Source organism: Misgurnus anguillicaudatus, unplaced genomic scaffold, assembly GCF_027580225.2.
Source record: "Misgurnus anguillicaudatus unplaced genomic scaffold, ASM2758022v2 HiC_scaffold_31, whole genome shotgun sequence".
In the NCBI taxonomy this organism is placed as follows: domain Eukaryota; kingdom Metazoa; phylum Chordata; class Actinopteri; order Cypriniformes; family Cobitidae; genus Misgurnus; species Misgurnus anguillicaudatus.
The window spans coordinates 5,703,022-5,721,391 of NW_027395281.1; the positions used below are offsets into that span (position 1 = coordinate 5,703,022).

General features: G+C 36.5%; 1 long non-coding RNA gene across 3 annotated transcripts; it reads right to left on the reverse strand.

Moving 5' to 3' along the window:
• Positions 1-139: 139 nt before the first annotated feature.
• On the reverse strand, positions 140-7,606 carry LOC129431873 (uncharacterized). Of its 3 annotated transcripts, none has more exons than XR_008639940.2 (5): positions 4,713-7,606; positions 2,671-3,397; positions 2,449-2,593; positions 1,937-2,015; positions 140-695 (listed from the first exon to the last, which is right to left on the reverse strand). It is a non-coding gene; the product is annotated as an uncharacterized lncRNA (long non-coding RNA). The 3 variants fall into 3 exon arrangements; XR_012368518.1 differs by having other exon boundaries at positions 4,584-4,719; XR_012368519.1 differs by lacking the exon at positions 4,713-7,606 and adding an exon at positions 4,364-4,571.
• Between the last annotated feature and the right edge of the window lie 10,764 nt (positions 7,607-18,370).

The following is an 18,370-nucleotide window of genomic DNA, read 5'->3' on the forward strand; positions in this document are numbered from 1 at the left end:
ACAGTGGTTCCATCCAATTACTTTTAGTTACTTTAACACAACAATGTCTATTTCAAGTACATCACACACAAAAATATACTTTTTGTAATAAACTCTATATAGCATTCATTTTATTCAAAAAAGAAATCTCATACACCAGTTCTTCAAGCCATGTTTATTGCACTTAAACTACAGATACTGTAAAGGATATACCAACAAATGAGATGCACTCATCAACTTGAAAAGCTTGCAAAGTTTTTAAGGACTTTGGATATTACAATGTAACCTTATAACAACATTACAATTTTTTTACAGTTACTGACAAATGAAATGCACGAAAACTCCATTTCAAAAACATGGCATTTACATATGAAATATTAAAACATTCCTTTCTCAAAACATCTGCAAAAGGCTTGGTCTTCAGCGTCTGAACTTTATGAGATAGTTACTTCCCATCTAGCTCCAGAAACAACAACTGCAATACTTCAAAAGTGTACCTGAATTCAGGAAAGTAGCTCAAGTTCAGTGCATATATCAGTCCCATCAGCATGGTTGTCGCATACACAATGTTGTTGAGGTCCAAGAACTCTTAATCCCTTCAATAACACTCCAACATCTGCTGGGCTGTCTTCGATGTCTGAACCATACATTTTTACAACAAGGACTCACATCACCATCTTCTGGATCGCCTCCTGGGTACTGGGTGCATCTGTATCCTGCAGGTGAGCATGACAATGATACAATTATTTTATGTTTATTAATAAGTTCAGAAAATCTCTTATTTACCATTTAATGTTATTCAAAACCACATCACTTGATTCTGTAAAACTGAAGTATTTTAAGAACGTTCTCATTCCATAATGTACAACAGCCAAAAAGTCAAAGAGGGCAAGTATTGTTTGCTTACCAACATACCTTGTTTTCTGCATTAGAAAGAAGGTTTGAAATACCATGGAGATGAGATAAAATAAAAAGTTATCCCAGGTGAAAAAGTACACGTCCATAATGTACTTAAAGTGCTCTATTTTCATGCACTAATTTTGTACATAATATACTAAAAATTCTTCTTTTGTACTTCTTAAGACAACCTTAAGAACATCTTGTACATTGTTCACAATGTCAGTCTAAATTAGATTTCAGGGCATATCGGATTTGACAAACTCATTGTCCATATTGTGGATCACAACCGTTCTGTGCGTCCTGTAGCGTTCTGCCGTTTTCTGGATTATCTACAATGTTTCTATGGCAATGACGTTGCACTGGCACGACAATCTGCCTCAACATCTGACGTGTTTATGTTTTACGTGACGCAACAGCATGACATAACCGAAAAGCTACACAAATGCGATCAGAGCGGTCAGACTGACTTGGATTTCCAGAAATGCGATTTGAAAAGGATTTTAAACCACCCATGGATGTAGCCCGAAACAGATTTGAAAAAACACTGATTTCATGTGGTTTTTGGCAGTTCACACTTTCTAAATGTGACTGGATTCAAATATCCACCAAAATCAGATTTAGACTGACAGTGTGAACAAGGTATAATTGTACTTCCCTGTTCTATTTTTGAGACACCATGAATATGAACTAAAATGTGCTAAAAATGTATTTTAAAAATGTATTTAGGTACCACTCGTAGTAAACTTGAACCCATCTTTGAAAGTTGGGTTCAAGTTTACAAGTTTTAACTAATACATTTTTAAAACAGAGATAGTATATTCAAAGCACATTTTAGTTAATAATCATGTCTCAAAACAGCACACATAAGTACAGTTAGATAATCTTAAGAACTCTTAAAAAGTACTAAAGAATAATTTTTAGTATATCAAGTATAAATTAGTTTAAAAATAGAGCACTGTAAGTACATTATGGAAGTGTACTACTTTTTCACCTGGGATACCACAACATTTCAATTCCTTGATAATACAGCAAAGTATATGTATGCACATATACTTACCAAATACTCTTTAATTAGACTGGTCAGGTCTTCATTCAGGTAGACAAAGAAAGATCGGAGCCTGATCAATGTTGTCAGTCTAAATATGTAAATATCAAAATTGTATTAATTGTAGCATTCACAATATCAGGTAAACATTTACCTTTATTTTTAGATTATTATGCAAAATACAGCATGTAAGTGGAAAACAACAACAAAAAGGGACACCTTAAACCAGGGGTGGGCAATTCCTGGTCCCGAGGGCCACAGCCCTGCAGAGTTTCGCTCCAACCCTAATCAAACACAGCTGAAAAATCTAATTGAAGTCTTCAGAACGGTTTGGAAATTACATTCAGGTGTGTTTGATTAAGGTTGAAGCTAAACTCTGCAGGACTGTGGCCCTCGATGCCCACCCCTGCCTTAAACTGTACCTTTGTTTCTTTTTTACAAGTTCCAGAAACTTTCTAATTCCAATTTCACCAGTGCAAAAAGAAGTTTTATTATAAGGTTTTAATGAGTGCAGTTCTTCATACCCGTGTTGTGGTTTTTAATTCTCGGTCAATTGATGACTCCTCGTTTTGCATAGATCCTTATAAGCTTTGCAGAATATTGATCCATCTTCGCCAAGTATGTAGACACCAATGGGGCTGTTGCGATTCTTTTAAACTCTGCACAAATCTACAAAACACAATAAATTATTGTTACCACAAAGCCAATAAAGTTAAACATAAATGACTCAAAAACTTTTCACTCACCTCTTCCCTTCTGAAAAGAGCAGGCCATCTAGTTTTGAAATCTGCTATTGAAGGCGATTCCTTGACAACCTCATGTCTCCTGATAGAAAAGGTCTTGTCCATCAGCATTCATAATGTTTTCTCATTGTTCTTTTTAATTTCAGACAGAAGTATTACACTGACTACTTCCAGTGTTTTGGATGTCTCCGTTTGTGGATGGTAAGGGCAGTAGTTAACCAAAGCGTTGCATGTTTTTTTATATGATAAGCAGCACTGGTAATTCCAGCTGGTTTGGGCTTGAGTAAATTTAATTTCACTTCAGTACAGCCAATTTTTCTCAGTTTTGTTATATATTTGGCAAAACACGCTTTTGCAACACAGTCAGAGCTTAATGAAGTAGATGGGGTTGACAAAACTACTGTGTCACAGGATGAAAGTGAAAGAGCTGGTGATGAGCAGGTACTCCTTTGAAAACTGTTCAGTTGTGGTGGGGGCGAGTTGTCACAATCACTTGGTGTTGTCAGAAATACCACCTTTAGTGTACTTTTGTCTTGAATTTCAGATGTGTACATGAGATTTAAAAACTAATTGCCCAAGTCAGAATCCATGAACTGCAGCCTTAAATGTCCTTGTAGATTACATTGTTTTTCTATTTCCTTTGACAGGTCACTCACTGAAGTAGAAATGGCATACTGAAGGATCACCTTTTGTAACTTTTAGCCAGACTGGAGAAGTCTTTGTGGTATGACTGTGGAAAACAAATAAAATTTAGTTAATTATTTTTTTTAAATCAATTGTAAGTATGATTAAAAAACATTAACTTATGAATTGTCCATTTAACAAAATAAAAGCATATTTTACAACATATGCGTGGACTTGTCTTTTCAAAGTCACCAAACAAAGCACCAACCATATAACAATGTAGCAATGGATAATCAATCATCAGCTAACTAAAATAGGCACTGACAGACTTTAACATACAATGCAGTTTACCTAAAAAAGTGTGATATGCTCTAGTTTAAATAATCTGTTTTAATAAAACACATCTGGCTTCAGTCATGAACAAAAGCATCACTTGCCTCATCACCATAAAAACTTTTGGCCTCCTGTAATACTTCAGCAATGGAAACTACACCAGGCTTAAAATCACTCAGTGAATGCTGGTTGTGTTTTCTGTTTTTGTGTGATATAAAAGTCCCATTGACATTTGATTGGAAATCACAACCTGATAACATGCAAAATACCGTTTTACTTTTCTTTAAGTGACTGTTTATGTGAGCAAAGTATTCTTTTTCTGATGACACTGCACTGCATGCCTTGCACACAAATTACAAGTGAAAGTGGGCCTTTGTCGTCATGCAATATTACATCTGTAGCATAATTCCTACTTAAATGAACAAGTAGAGCATAACATGTCTTGAATATATCAATTTGAATATGTAAAATGATATCTATGATAACCCCACAACGCACGTGCAGCAGTCTTTAATGTTTTAGTAATTTAACTTAGATCACAAATTTTACATTTCAACATAACTTTAAGTAAATATTCATTCAGAGTAACAACAAAAAATAAACTTTAAGAACCCCTTGAGAAAATGCTCTGACTAAACACAGGAAAATACGTTTCAAAAACTAGTATTATCACCAGTAAAACAAGTTCAATGGCTAACGTTACCACCGGAACACGACAGAAAATCGAAGTTCAACTCACCACGAACACGTGAAGCAATTCATTCATTTTGAAACGCACAAATCACACAGTTTACAACACTGCTGCTATCATAAAACACTAAAAATGACCCGAAAATGAACAACACGTTTAATACCGTTTAAACACAAGTACATCACGTTTAATACGGTTTAAACACGTCACACGACAGATCGCGTGAAGCACTCCATTACATTTGAAACGCACAAATAACACACTTTACCTCACCGCTGCACAAATGACGTGAAATCATCACCATCGAACACAAACACCATCGACTTCAACATAAAATAAAGTTGCCTCAACAATGTTTTAAGATAGATTGAAGAAAAAACGTATTTAGTTCACTTACCGGAAACACCATCACCTGCGCGCCAGAGCTCCGCGCCGTCTTCGTGGAAGTCGTTAAATGACGTCACATCCGGTAGTTTGAATCGCAAAAGTAAACCAATTACTTTAGTTTAAAGATAGGTAGTTAGGTAAACTAGAGTGAATAACAAATTGATTTAGCATAACACATTACACTTGTATTTTGTCTTAAAAATAAATGTGTATGTTTTAATGTAACTAAATATATTTGTGTATAATGAACAGTGCTACAAAACCCATTTTTTGAGTGTGGGTCAGTAGCAGCATGATATTTACCCACTTGATGCCCTTGCCCACCGTGCATCGCTTTCTCGGACGCACCGTGTAGCGGTAAAAAAACGTGCGAGGGCCCGCCATCGCTGCTTGCAGCTATATTTAAATTTGTTTTTATTTAAATTTTGCAAATGACATGCATTCTTAATCAAGTGTGTGTAGGAAAACTGAATTTAAGTTTTTATTCTGCAAGAGCGCACAAGCCTCTGCTTCTTCCTTTTCCACTCTTGTGTCAGCAGCCACAGTTAACAAGCATCAATGTCAGACATCTCCATTACCTGCATCCAGGTAACCATAGTTATAGCATCATGAGCATCGAAAGAAGTGGACATACAATAACTATTTTTATTATCTTACCTTAAGTTTGCATGTCCATTTTTTCACGATTAAAGTCACACAGACCTGCCATTTGCTGTATTAGATAACACAAAATCCGTTGCTGATTGTTGTTGAATTTAGCAACAAACAATGATAGTTTAAGATCTGGTGCATATTGTGCATATATATTGGTTAAAGGGGACATTCCAGAAGACGTTTTTAAGATATTAAATAAATCTTTGATGTCCCTTGAGTACATATGTGAAGTTTTAGCTCAAAATACCATATAGGTAATTTATTGTGGCATGTTAAAATAGGCACTTTATGGGGCTGAGCAAAAATGCACCGTTTTGTGTGTATCCCTTTAAATCCAAACGAGCTGCTCAGGTGGGCGGAGTCTCAAGCGCTCCCGCTGTAGAGCTGACAAAGCATCGAGGGAGATTCTCTCACGAAAGAAGTTAGTGAGCGATGTTAAGCATTATATATTTGAACAAGTTTAAAAAGTCAATTATCTGTTTTATGCATACTAAATACATGTTTATCAGCAGATGGGGAACATTGTGGAATAAAAATAAAGACTTTTAGGTATCATGCTGCACTTGTTTTAAACAGGCACAATGATTTTCAGCATGTTACAATAAAATACACGTCCACAAACACTCAGAAGTTTACTTTTTGACCAAACCACACGAGCACATTTAAATGATCTGTAATAAAACAACACGTTTAATGCTTAAACTTCAGAGAAACAGATCAAATGACATGTTTAAGTTTATTGTGCACACATATTGAACACATTCGCGTTTCTGTCAGTCTCTCATCTATTTTGTAACTCCTCATTCATTTGAAACTTCAGAGAAACATTAAACAACATATTTACTTATTGTGTATGATAGTGAATACGCGTTGTTCACTCACTCTGTCTCGTGCAGTGCATTAATCATCGTGTTCATTTATATAAACTTCAGAGAAACATATTAAACAACATAACTTACTTGAAAGCGAACCGTCGCGTTGCTCTCTCTCTCGTTCGTTCGCTCACTCGCTCTCTCTCTTGCACTAAGGTAACGTTAATCCTTTAGAACGTTAATTCAATCTTTAGAAAGATTATTAAAACTACAAGTTATAAGATTGTAGGCTCCTGTTTGTGTTTGATGGAATACAAACGCGTCGTGCTGTCAGTCATACTTTCTCTCGGTCACTCTCACTCGAGATAGCATCATGATTGGATAGCGCAGTTGCAGGGGCGGTATCATTATAATGAGATCCCTTAGCTACGTCATGCGGGGAGCGAAATCCGCATGACCTATTTATTCACATGCTTGCAGAGAGAGCCTTACCAAAACAAAGTTACAGGGTTGCTATTTTTCATGTTTTCTGGGTTGGTAGAAGCACTGGGGATCTGATTATAGCACTTAAACACGGAAAAAGTCTGATTTTCATGGAATGTCCCCTTTAAGGTTATGGGTTTATGCAGAATTGAGCATACTTGAATTGAGTAAACTGATAAAATGTTCAAATTTTCCCCAAAAACACTAACAAATTTAATAATTCCTAATAATTAACCATTTTAATATTTCCTAAAAATGTTTCCCAAATATTTTATTCCCAATTTCCCAACAGTTTGGAACAGATCTTTCTCTATTTTTCCTTTATTCTTCTTAAAAAAAAATTACTAATCAACCCTTGGCTATGTATACTGTGTTGGACTTGATGAGACTATTTCCAGTGCACTTATGTATTGTTGTTCTTGTGTTGCTATAATTGCTTCTATTGTTTACATCATTTGTAAGTCGCTTTGGACAAAAGCGTCTGCTAAATGACTAAATGTAAATGTAAACAAGTAAATACCAAAGGCAATCATAGCAATATGACTGCAACATCACTGTTAGTGTAGTTTGTGTATTTTGGGACTTTGATGTATTTCTGATTTAAGGTGTATGATATGATGATAACTTTATTAATCCCCATTGGGGGAAATTTGGTGTTACAGCAGCTCAAAAGACGTGAAAAAGACAGCAACAATAGTAATAATAATAATGATAATTAACATAATAATAATAAAGTGAAAAAGTATATGAATAAAGAACACCATACACACTTAAATACATAATACAGAATAATGACCGGTGTGGAATAGTAAGTTCTGTGAGGAGCTAACAGTGTTAAGTTAAGATGTTGCATTAAAAAGTCTAACTGCAGCTGGAATAAAGGACCTGCGGAAGCGCTCCTTCTTAAATTGAGGATGCAGCAGTCTTTTACTAAAGGTGCTTCTCAAGGAGCTTACAGTCTCATACAAGGGGTGAGAAGTGTTACCAGAGATGGGACCAAGTCACACATGTGCAAGTCTCAAGTAAGTCTCAAGTCTGAACCTTCAAGTCTCAAGTAAGTCCCAAGTATTTTTTTTCTTGGGCAAGTCAAGTCAAGTCGAGTCACAGGCTATGTCAAGTCAAGTCAAGTCAAGTCCTGTAGTAGGTCAAGTCAAGTCCAAGTCAAGTCACCTTATTATTGTAATTTTACATGCAGAATCTGATCTTAATAAAGTGAAAGGACAGATATAGAAAGTAACTATCAGGAAATTACAATAATTTGGATTTGCATGTTGAGTAAAATACATCATGGAATCAAACAAAATTGTAACTTTATAAATTATTAGTTTTTCACTTCTGCCAACCGTGTTTGAAATGTTTGAAATTTTCAACATTGAGTCCATAAAACAAATAACATCTTAACATCCAACAGAATCCTCTCTGAACACCTCCCTCTCTCAAACACAGTTTACCGACAACATTAAACTTTGTTACATTTCTCCTCTCTCTCACTCACACACACACACACACACACACACACACACACACACACACACACACACACACACACACACACACACACACACACACGCTCTCTCTCAAACATGCGGCCAGAAAAAACGAGCGTGTCGCAATGCGTCTCTTCCATTCGCGCGCCTACATTTGAAATAACGAACTTGGGCGCGCAAAAGACGCGACATGTGAACCACCCCTAACATTGTAGAATCAAGTCATTTTTCTTTGTGTGTGTGTGTGTGTGTGTGTGTGTGTGTGTGTGTTCAGGTGGCAAACTTAAAAAAGTAGCCAAGTCTCGTGCCGCTCAGATCAAGGGAAGTATTTTAAAAAATAAAAAAAATTATTTGGCCCACATTTGTCCCCAACACAGTATGATGAGGGCTACTTTAGCTATTATTGCATTAGCAAACCACCAACTAACCAGATATTAACAAATTGACAAGCAGTTAATGGCATTCTACTCTGGGCAGAATGGTTGACGTCTGGCTGCCCGTGATTTTAATGTTGCATGTCTTGCAACACACTGTTCGTCTTTTGCCATCTTGTTGAAGCCAAAAGCGATGACCCTCTGTACCCCTCCGGCTGACATGTTGATATCTGATCTAAGTGGGCATGGTGTGCGTAAGGTACGAGAGGGCATGATGGATGATAGTGTCGTTTTAGTCATGACAACGCCATTCTCAGCCGGCGCTCCAGCTTGGTCAACTTAATTTTTTAAAATAATTTATATATTTTATATTCAAACTGAAAACATGATGTGATTAACACTCAAGTCATTCAAGTCCATCGTGTCTCAAGTCAAGTCAAGTCCAGAGTCTTTAACTTTCAAGTCCGAGTCAAGTCTCAAGTATTTTATTTTTTGTCAAGTCAAGTAACAAGTCACAAAAATAGCGACTCGAGTCGACTCGAGTCCAAGTCACCAAGTCACAAGTCCCCATGTCTGAGTGTTACCCATTATAGATTGTAGTCTAGCTAACATCCTCCTTCCCCCTATCTCCTCTATAGTATCCAGAGGGCAGGACATAACAGAGCTGGCCCTCTTCACCAGTTTGTTTAGTTTATTCCTATCCCTTTCAGCACACCCAGCTCCCCAACAGGCCACTGCAAAAAAGATAGTAGATGCCATCACAGAATCATAAAAAGTTTTTAACAAAGACCTGCACACACCGAAAGAACGCAGCCTCATCAACAGGTGGAGATGGCTTTGGCCCTTCTTGTACAGGACATCTATATTTGTGGACCAGTCTAGTGACTTGTGAAGGTGAACACCCAGGTATTTATATGATTCCACCATCTCAATGTCAACTCCCCGGATGTTCACCGGACTGACACCAGGCGGCCTCCGCCGGAAGTCAATAATCATCTCCTTTGTCTTGCTGGCATTAATATGAAGATGGTTTAACTCACACCAGTTGGCAAACTCAGTTATAGTCTCCCGGTACTCGCGGTCATTCCCCTCTGATACTCTCCCTACAATGGCTGTATCATCGGAGAATTTTTGAATGTGACAGCTGCTGGTGTTATGCCTGAAGTCCGCTGTGTACATGGTGAAAAGAAAGGGAGCAAGTACTGTCCCCTGAGGTACTCCTGTGCTGCTCGTCAGTCGATAAGGTAGCTGATAATCCATGCAGACAGGTGTTGATCAACACCAGCCTCAGACAGCTTCCCCCGGAGCAACAATGGACAGATTGTGTTAAATGCACTGGAAAAGTCAAAGAATAGGACCCTTACCAAGCTCCCAGTACTCTCCAGATGTGACAATGATCTATGTAGGAGATAGATGATGGCGTCCTCCACCCCTATACCTGGTTGGTAAGCGAACTGTAAGGGATCCTGTACTGAACTCACCGCAGTTCTTAGATGACTTAGCACAATCCTCTCCAAGGTCTTCATTAGATGTGAAGTTAAGGCAATCGGTCTAAAATGGTTAGGCTCCTTGGGGTGTACAATTTTTGGAACTGGAACAACACACGAAGTCTTCCACAGAACTGGAACACGCTCCAGCCTCAGGCTCAAGTTGAAGATGTGAAGGATAACATCACTGAGCTGATCTGCACAATCTTTAAGCATTCTGGGGCAAATTCCATCAGGACCTGGAGCCTTTCTTGCCTTGATCTTTTTTAGCTCCTTCCTCACCTGAATGACTGTCAGAGAAAGACAGCTAGAGGAGGGTGTAGAATCACCTGACAGGTCCGATGTCTGATTGGAGGTGGAAGGAGAGATAATAGAATCAAATCTATTAAAAAAGAGATTAAATTCATTTGCCCTATCACAGTCACCAGAAACAACACCATTACCACTGACTTTATTCTGTCCGGAGATGGTTTTCAGACCTCTCCAGACCTCCCTTATGCTGTTCCTTTGGAGACGTGATTCCAACTTCTTCCTATAATTAACCTTTCCTTTCCTGATCTCACGTTTTAGTTGTTTTTGGACCGCCTTCAGCTTTCCTGTATCACCAGACTTAAAAAGTCTTTTCTTTTCATTCAGCAGGGCTTTAAGTTCTGAAGTCACCCAGGGTTTGTTGTTTGAGAAACACCGGACCTTCTTCAGAGGTATGATGTTTTCCACACAAAAGTTTATATAATCAGTGACACAATAGGTGAGAGTGTCAATGTCCTCCCCATGAGAATTACAAAACATTTCCCAATCCGTGGTCTCAAAGCAATCTCTTAGCGCTTCACTGGCATCCTCGGACCACTTTCTCACATACTTTGTGGTAGGAGGTTGTTTACTCAAAGGTGTGTAAGCAGACAGAAGATGCATTTATATATTTCAAAAAGCAATTCCTCTTCTTTGAAACACAAAGGAATACCTTTTACTTAGTACACACAACATAAGTTTTGCTCTTACAATTTGATCTGCGACACCTTGATGCATGTGCTTTATCCATCAGCTCTGGAAGGTGCATGGTCCTACAGTGTCTCAGAGCTGCATTTGGGTGAGGTTTCCATTTTTGGTGTGGGGTGTTGGCATCATCGCTCTCTGGAGATTTTTACTTGCTCCTGAGTAATCAACTGCTCACCAAGGAGCAATTTGAATTCAAGAAACTCAAGTGGTTTCTTTCCCTGAAGCTGGCAGTCAGTTTTTAACTTTTTGATGATTGCCAGATCAAATAAGTGGAAAATAACCAGTATTCCTGAGGCATGGAGCAGGGACCCCCTGATACCAAATGTGTAAATTTGATTGATTTCGCGGCTTTACGTCCTGTTCACTACTGCGTAGGATCAAGACCCAAGATGTCAGCGCCATATCGGGACACTGACGGCTTCACTTTTCACCAATGGAAGAGAGCGAACAGGCGTCGTCCATCTTTTTTACAGTCTATGTGTTTGACAAGCACTATTAGTGCGAATTCTGGAAACAATTAAAAATAAAAGACAAATGTCCCTATAGGCTATAATTTACCGATTTTATGATGCAGAGGTAATGTTTTTTTGTCGCTACTTCTGCTTCCAAACAAAAGTAATACAATTATAACTTTAAATTTTAAATGGGCAAAAAAATCTTACATCTATATACTAATTTAATTGTACAGGTTGTGTGCTGTTCACGTGCCTGTACACAAACATCTATGTGGGAAAAGGTAGCTCACTCACAAAAGATTATCGTTTTATTACAAATATAGTAAATGTTAACATTAATCAAGCTTACAATAGTTTTGCATTTTACATCAATGTTTATTTGAGTCATTTTTATTTTGACCTACACACTAAGCTACATTACATGAGAGGCACCCAGCCAATAGAAATTGTTATCCAACCAGCAGAAATCCTTGTTTTATCCTTCCTGTCTCATCTTTTAGTGATTATTTATCTATAATTCATCTATAAAACACACAATACAGTTTCAGTAATTTTTTTTGTAGAGCCTCGTTTTTAAACCTTGCACTAAATACCAAAAATAAACTGAGAGGGCACCAGAGGTGGGTAGAGTACCCAAAATCTGTACTCAAGTAATAGTGCAAGTACTTATAGAAATATTTACTAAAGGTAAAGTAACATTTAGTATCTAAGTAACACTTAGTATCGAATTAGTTACTTGAGTAAGAGTAAAAATTATTAGATGAAAAACTACTCAAGTAGTTACTTACTAGTTACTTCCGATTTGATAAAAACAGTGAATTTCAGACTACTTGAAGGGCTTTCACAAACCTCTCATTGAAAGTCTCATGTTCTGCTTATATACATAAAACCTAGTGTGACCGGGCCGAAATTTTATTTAGTAAAAAATGGATACATAAACATCACAAAACGTGTCATTTAAAAAAAATTCTCAAACACACACAGATGTTTTTCTGACAGTTAACTGTGTCTTTATTTTCACCTTCACAACACAAACTTCAGCATCTGCCTTTAAACAAATTAACAGTAAACAAAAAAGAATGTGTGTGTCTGTTCATGTTTATATATAAATATGCTATTTTCATTGCTATTACTGAACATAAACAGGAGCTTGATAAAAATGCTAATTTTCATATGGAACTTATCTGTTTTTGCAAATCAACTCAACAATTATAAACATATAAAACAAATTATAATATATAATAAATGCTACTGTAAAAACATACTTTATTCTTTTATTTTGATAAGTTTATACATTCTTTAGGAAGGATTTAAATAAAATGCAATCCTGTTTTTATTTGTATGTATTTTCTACACTTTAGTGAGGTGCCCAGATTTGTGTATAAATGCAAGATGTCACATTATGCTAATCAGTTTGTTTAGTTTTGTGAGGAAATGATATGGAAATGTACAGATGTGAATGCCTGTTGTTTGTAAGGTTTACAGGATGTGTCACTGCTTGCACAAGTGCGCATATGACAAAAACCCTCTGACAGTGTTTGAAATAGTATTACAATAAGGTAAAAGTGCCCATAGTTACCAAGTTACCATTAATAGTACAAATAGGCATCACTGTGACACATACCGCTACGTGTTGTTTCAGGATCAAGCTAAAATTCCTGTAATATGTCGGTTCGTTTGGTGCACTCAGCGTGAATCGCATTATGAAACTTTTCTTTTTCACCACTTGAAGTGAAAACATAAAGCGAACTTGAGGCCACGCGTGATCTGCCTCCAATAACTCGCACATGCCTTCCTCTGCTTCGGCCATCTCCTTTCATCAACGCGCGCTAAAGGGTGTGATGCGTAGCCACCTCTCGCAACGCAGCCTCTCCAACATCTCACAAGACTTTCAAACAAGCCATCTAAACTTAAAAAAAAAATATATGTATATATTCATTAATTATAACCATTTGACAGTAGTGGAGTAACACCACCGGATGTAACAAAATAAAGTACAGTTTTTCACTAGAAAAAGTACTAGTAAACAAAAATATTTACTCAAGTAAATGTAACTAAGTAAAACACACAAATCAGAAAAAAAGCAGTTTGAGAGTCTGTTATTTAGGACCTGTTTGGTCTATGTACCTGTAGCATTTTTTTTTAATCCACTAGGTGAAGGTAAACTGAAAAAAAGTAGAATATTCTTTATATTACCTTCTAAACCCAAGTTACTGAGATTTAACTGAACAGAAGCAACATGTTTTCTGAAGTCTTCAAAGTTTCCTCAAATCCAAATTTGTGCAAAAACTTACCTGTTGTTACTTCTAAAATACTATTACTATGTACACTTGACAAGAGAATGGTCACCACTTCATTACCAAAATTGACCTGGACTGTGGACCGCATGAAAGGACAAACTTTATGCATTTTGCTTTGAGTTATTCATTAAACCTTGGGCATAAGTACAGTTAGTGTGACCTTTTTTAATTATCTCTATAGATATTTTGGGCTCTTTCTTACACCCGGCTCAATGCAGCGCAATGCGCGACGCAAGTGTCATTTGCTATTTTCCACCCTAATTTTCACGTTTAGCGCCGCGTTGTTTAAATAGCAAATGCATTTGCGCCCCCTTTTGCGCCCATGGGCGTTCTGGTCTGAAAACGAGGTGTGTTCAGGCGCATTGTTGGCGCGTTGCTATTTTGAGGCGACTAAAATAGACTACGCCATTGACCAACAAAAACCTGCTCTAAAGTCTAAAGTCAATGGCGCAATATTTTTTTGTTGTTGTTTAAAGAGCGCATTAGTAATATGTGCCTAAACAGGACGACAACGCGGGTTTGCTTAACACATACATGAATGCGCAGCAGCACAAAAATGCTTTTAAATATGAAAGATTAAAGGATTGAATGTAAAAGATTATTATTGAGTCTCTTGGACATAAATGAGGACTAATTATGAGACGTTAGAAGGCACAAAGAGCTGCTTCACCTGAAGCCTGGTAAGTAAATAAATGCTTTACTTTAAACAAATGCATCTGTTTTTAAATGTTTTTTTTTAATGCTACCTCACGGATTTATTGTATATGATGACTCTGTGGATATGGCGAGAGGAGAAACATTTTTAAGTAATGCTTAAAAAAAAATCTCGTGACGCTGTCCAAGTGCTGAAAGGAGAGCCGTTTGTAAATTCTTTATCTCCTGTTTGTTACAAATAAAGTATTTTTAGAGTAAAAACCTTTTCTTACATACTTGTAAATAATTTTTTGATGATATTGGATAGCCATACATTTAAAGCAATTACAAGCCTGCTTTTTACTTCCATGACTAAAAGAAAACGGGTTTTAAAGGTTTTAATCCAAAAAAACAACAATTTCAATACAAGTGAAAAACAACACAATTATTTAACATTAATCTTAAACTGGGGATCTTCTTTCTCCACTTAGTTTTTCAGTTTACAAAGTCCGTCATCTAAATAGGGATTAGACATAACGCCAGCGCAACAGGCTTTTAAAGGGGATGAGAGCTGAGAATCTCATTGGTTTATGGCATGTTACGCCCGAAATACTCCCATTTCTCATTAAAAATTGTACCACCCTTTTCGACCATGCGCTCGGCGCACAAACCATTTTTCCCGTCGTTAAATTAGCAAAAGTGGATTCGGACACGTCCATTTAGACGTTGCGCTGTGCGCTTTAGACAATGCGCTTAGATCGTTAAAATAGGGCCCTAAATCCTAAATGAAAAATTATACCTTGCAGATGTACAATTTTAATATTAAATCCACAAATGTCTGGACTAAGACATGGATATTACTTTTCTGAGACACAATTCCTGTGTAAAATAGCACTTTTGTAAATCAGAGGTCTTCAGCCCTGCTCCTGGTGCAACACCGTCCTGCAGAGTTTAGCTTCAGCCCTAACTAGAAACACCTAACCCAACCATTCAAGATCTTCAGGATCAGTCAAAAAAGTGTGTTGCATCTGGATTAGAACTGAACTTTGTAGGACAATGGGTCCCCAGGAGCAAGTTTGAAGACCTCTGTTGTAATTGAATATCCAATGACCATAGAACAGCCTCAGCATTGTTACTGCTGTATAATTAAAGCTGAGTTAAAACAAATCAAAACAGCAGCCTAATTTAGGGTTAAATCTAATAGGATAGTATTTAAAATATAGTATTAAAGTATTTCATATATAGTATTTTAGCTACTGGATCTGCCCAGTGACAAACAACCACTTACTCTTTTTTTTTTCATTTTTAATTCCCATAAAATGTTATAATATACCATATCCTCTATAGGATCAGCTATGTCTGTCTCTCTCTCTCGGTTGGAAGTCAGCTGATATTAGCTTAAATTAGATGTTTCTTCTATAAGTTACATTATTACTCCGCTAACTAGTACGGTTTAATCTGAGCCACTGTACTTTGCTACTTTTGGTGTCTTCTGATTTGTCTGTGTTTTCTCCTGCTTTTATTAATGTAAAGCTGCTTTGAAACAATTAAACAATTGTGAAAAGCGCTACATAAATAAAGTTGAATTGAAAGATTATTATTTATAGTATTATTATTATAGGCCATTGTAGTTTGACTATTTAGAATATGGAATGATCTGAAGGTCCATTGCAGCAGGAAGTATGGCACTTACAACCCACTTTGACACAACCCACTATTAATTGCATCAGATCTGGGGTCTCATTTAAAAAACTGTGCGTAGAATCCTTACTAAAGTTTACGCCAAAAATGGTGTCCGTCAAAAATATTTCGATTTATAAAACCATGCGTACCGAGACCTGTAAGCCATGTTCCCTTTCAACAGCAAGTGTGCGTACATTAAACAGCCTCATATACGCCCATTTTTAACAATAAACAGTCAATGCAAAACACCTAATTTATGCTGATATTGAGACTTGAATCCAATTGTTTGTTTGAAAGATGGTATTCTATCACTAGCGCTAAATGTTTTCAACTCCTTTAGTCGGTGCGTCTGATATATGCGTGCTCTTCTCCAGCAGCACAAGTGTGCTTTACAATGAGCATAAATATAAAATTAATCATTTTAATTTAAAAACATAAATAGAAATTTCCTTTTACTAACAGACTTATTACTATAGCGATCTCCTTATTTTCTTTAAATAGTACAGTAGTTTAGTGTTATAGGCGAACACATGTTTTTTCATGCTGGTTTTGTTATGAACATTATAGTTAGCACGATTACAATGAGGACATAGAGAGTAGCCTAGCATTTGTTTGAGAGTTTAACGGCTGTAAATGAGGCCCCTGGTCAGGGTAATGTTGAAGAAATGGTGATGCTAATTTGAGAAATGATTATTGATATCTGAAACAGTGCTGACATGGCCATAGGGTGGTGCTTACTGCTTAATTCCCTCCTCACTGCTTGCAGCTATAATTATTTGAAAAGATATCCTACTGATCGTTCTGGACATTTTATAACATTCCTATTTTGAATAATATCTTTTTTTTAAAGCTGCATGCTTTAGTTGTCTTTTGACATAAATGTTTTCAGATAGGGTTTAAAAGCGGAGTCCATGATGTTTGAAAGCCAATGTTGATATTTGAAATCACCTAAACAAACACGCCCCTACCCCAATACAATCTGGACCTTCTGTTGATAGACCCGCCCCACAAATACGCAACCCGGCATTTGATTTGATTTGATTGGTTATTAGTGTGTTTTGGTAGTCGGCCCGTCTTCTTTTCCAAACCGTTTTTCAAACATCGTGGACTCCGCCTTTAATGCCTTTATAAATAGTTTCTTACAGACAGTGCAGAATTCCTAACTATATTAACAACAAGCCGAACTTCATAACAATAAACACAACAAATAATAGCTTTCATTTTGCCGCTATAATGCTGACCCAAATGTCCGCAGACCTTCTTTAAATGTATGTTTTATGCATAAAAGCACATGCTGTTTATAACACTATGTTTCCAGTTTACTACGGTACAGTATGTACCTGAACTACTGAGCTTTTATTGGCAACTAAAAAACTACTTAACTCTTTCAGAAAACAAAAACACAGGTTATACGTATCAAAAAAATGAATGATTTTCTTTCGGTGTAATGTAACAACCATTAACAACTATTAGCATGCTAGTTACTAGAGGATGTCAGTTATTTATAAAATCAATTCTGGCTGTGCAACTGAAACTAAATACCAGTGCCATCTGTGGGCTTCTCTGCATCTGAACTGAGTTTCTCTTCTGTGCCAAGTCATTACACTGAAATAGCATCAGTAATATCAAATTAATCGTCAAACATTATGTTCTCATAAATAAAGAAATAAAAAAATAACAGAAACCTATAGAAGAAATTTTAAAATGTGACAAATTCATGTGGCCAAATTTACCCTTAAAAGCATTTTAGTTTATTAGTATGTCATTCTTTTTAAACAAAATGTTGAAAATCATCTTGTTAAGCAACAAAAATAGTAGAATAAGAAGAAGAAACTAACCTTTTTTCTGGATAAAAACGGAATATGACTGATATGCAGCAATGAACCATACAATCCGCAGGATGAAAACACTGGGATGGTAAATAAATCACAATAAAATAAATGTATCAAGCAGAAAAGCTTTTTAGATGAAAATAAAATTTCAATCCTTAAATTGTTTTAAAGAACACTACAACCTAATAAAAATAGAACATGTGATTTGTGGCATATACAGTATATAAGTGTTATCCAAACACCTGTTATTTTTCTTAACTTACAATGTCTTAAGATTTTGAAATTATGTACATTTAAAAGTTTATAAAAAATAATGAATTACGAACATTTATATCACTGGCATGCAGCATTAAGATCAGTAAATGAGAACATCACGCTGTTTTCCACTGGGAGAGCATGTTAAACAACATGACCATATGCAGCTTTACAGTTCTGCTGAGCGCTCAGTTATGACACTATATAAAAGCAGTTC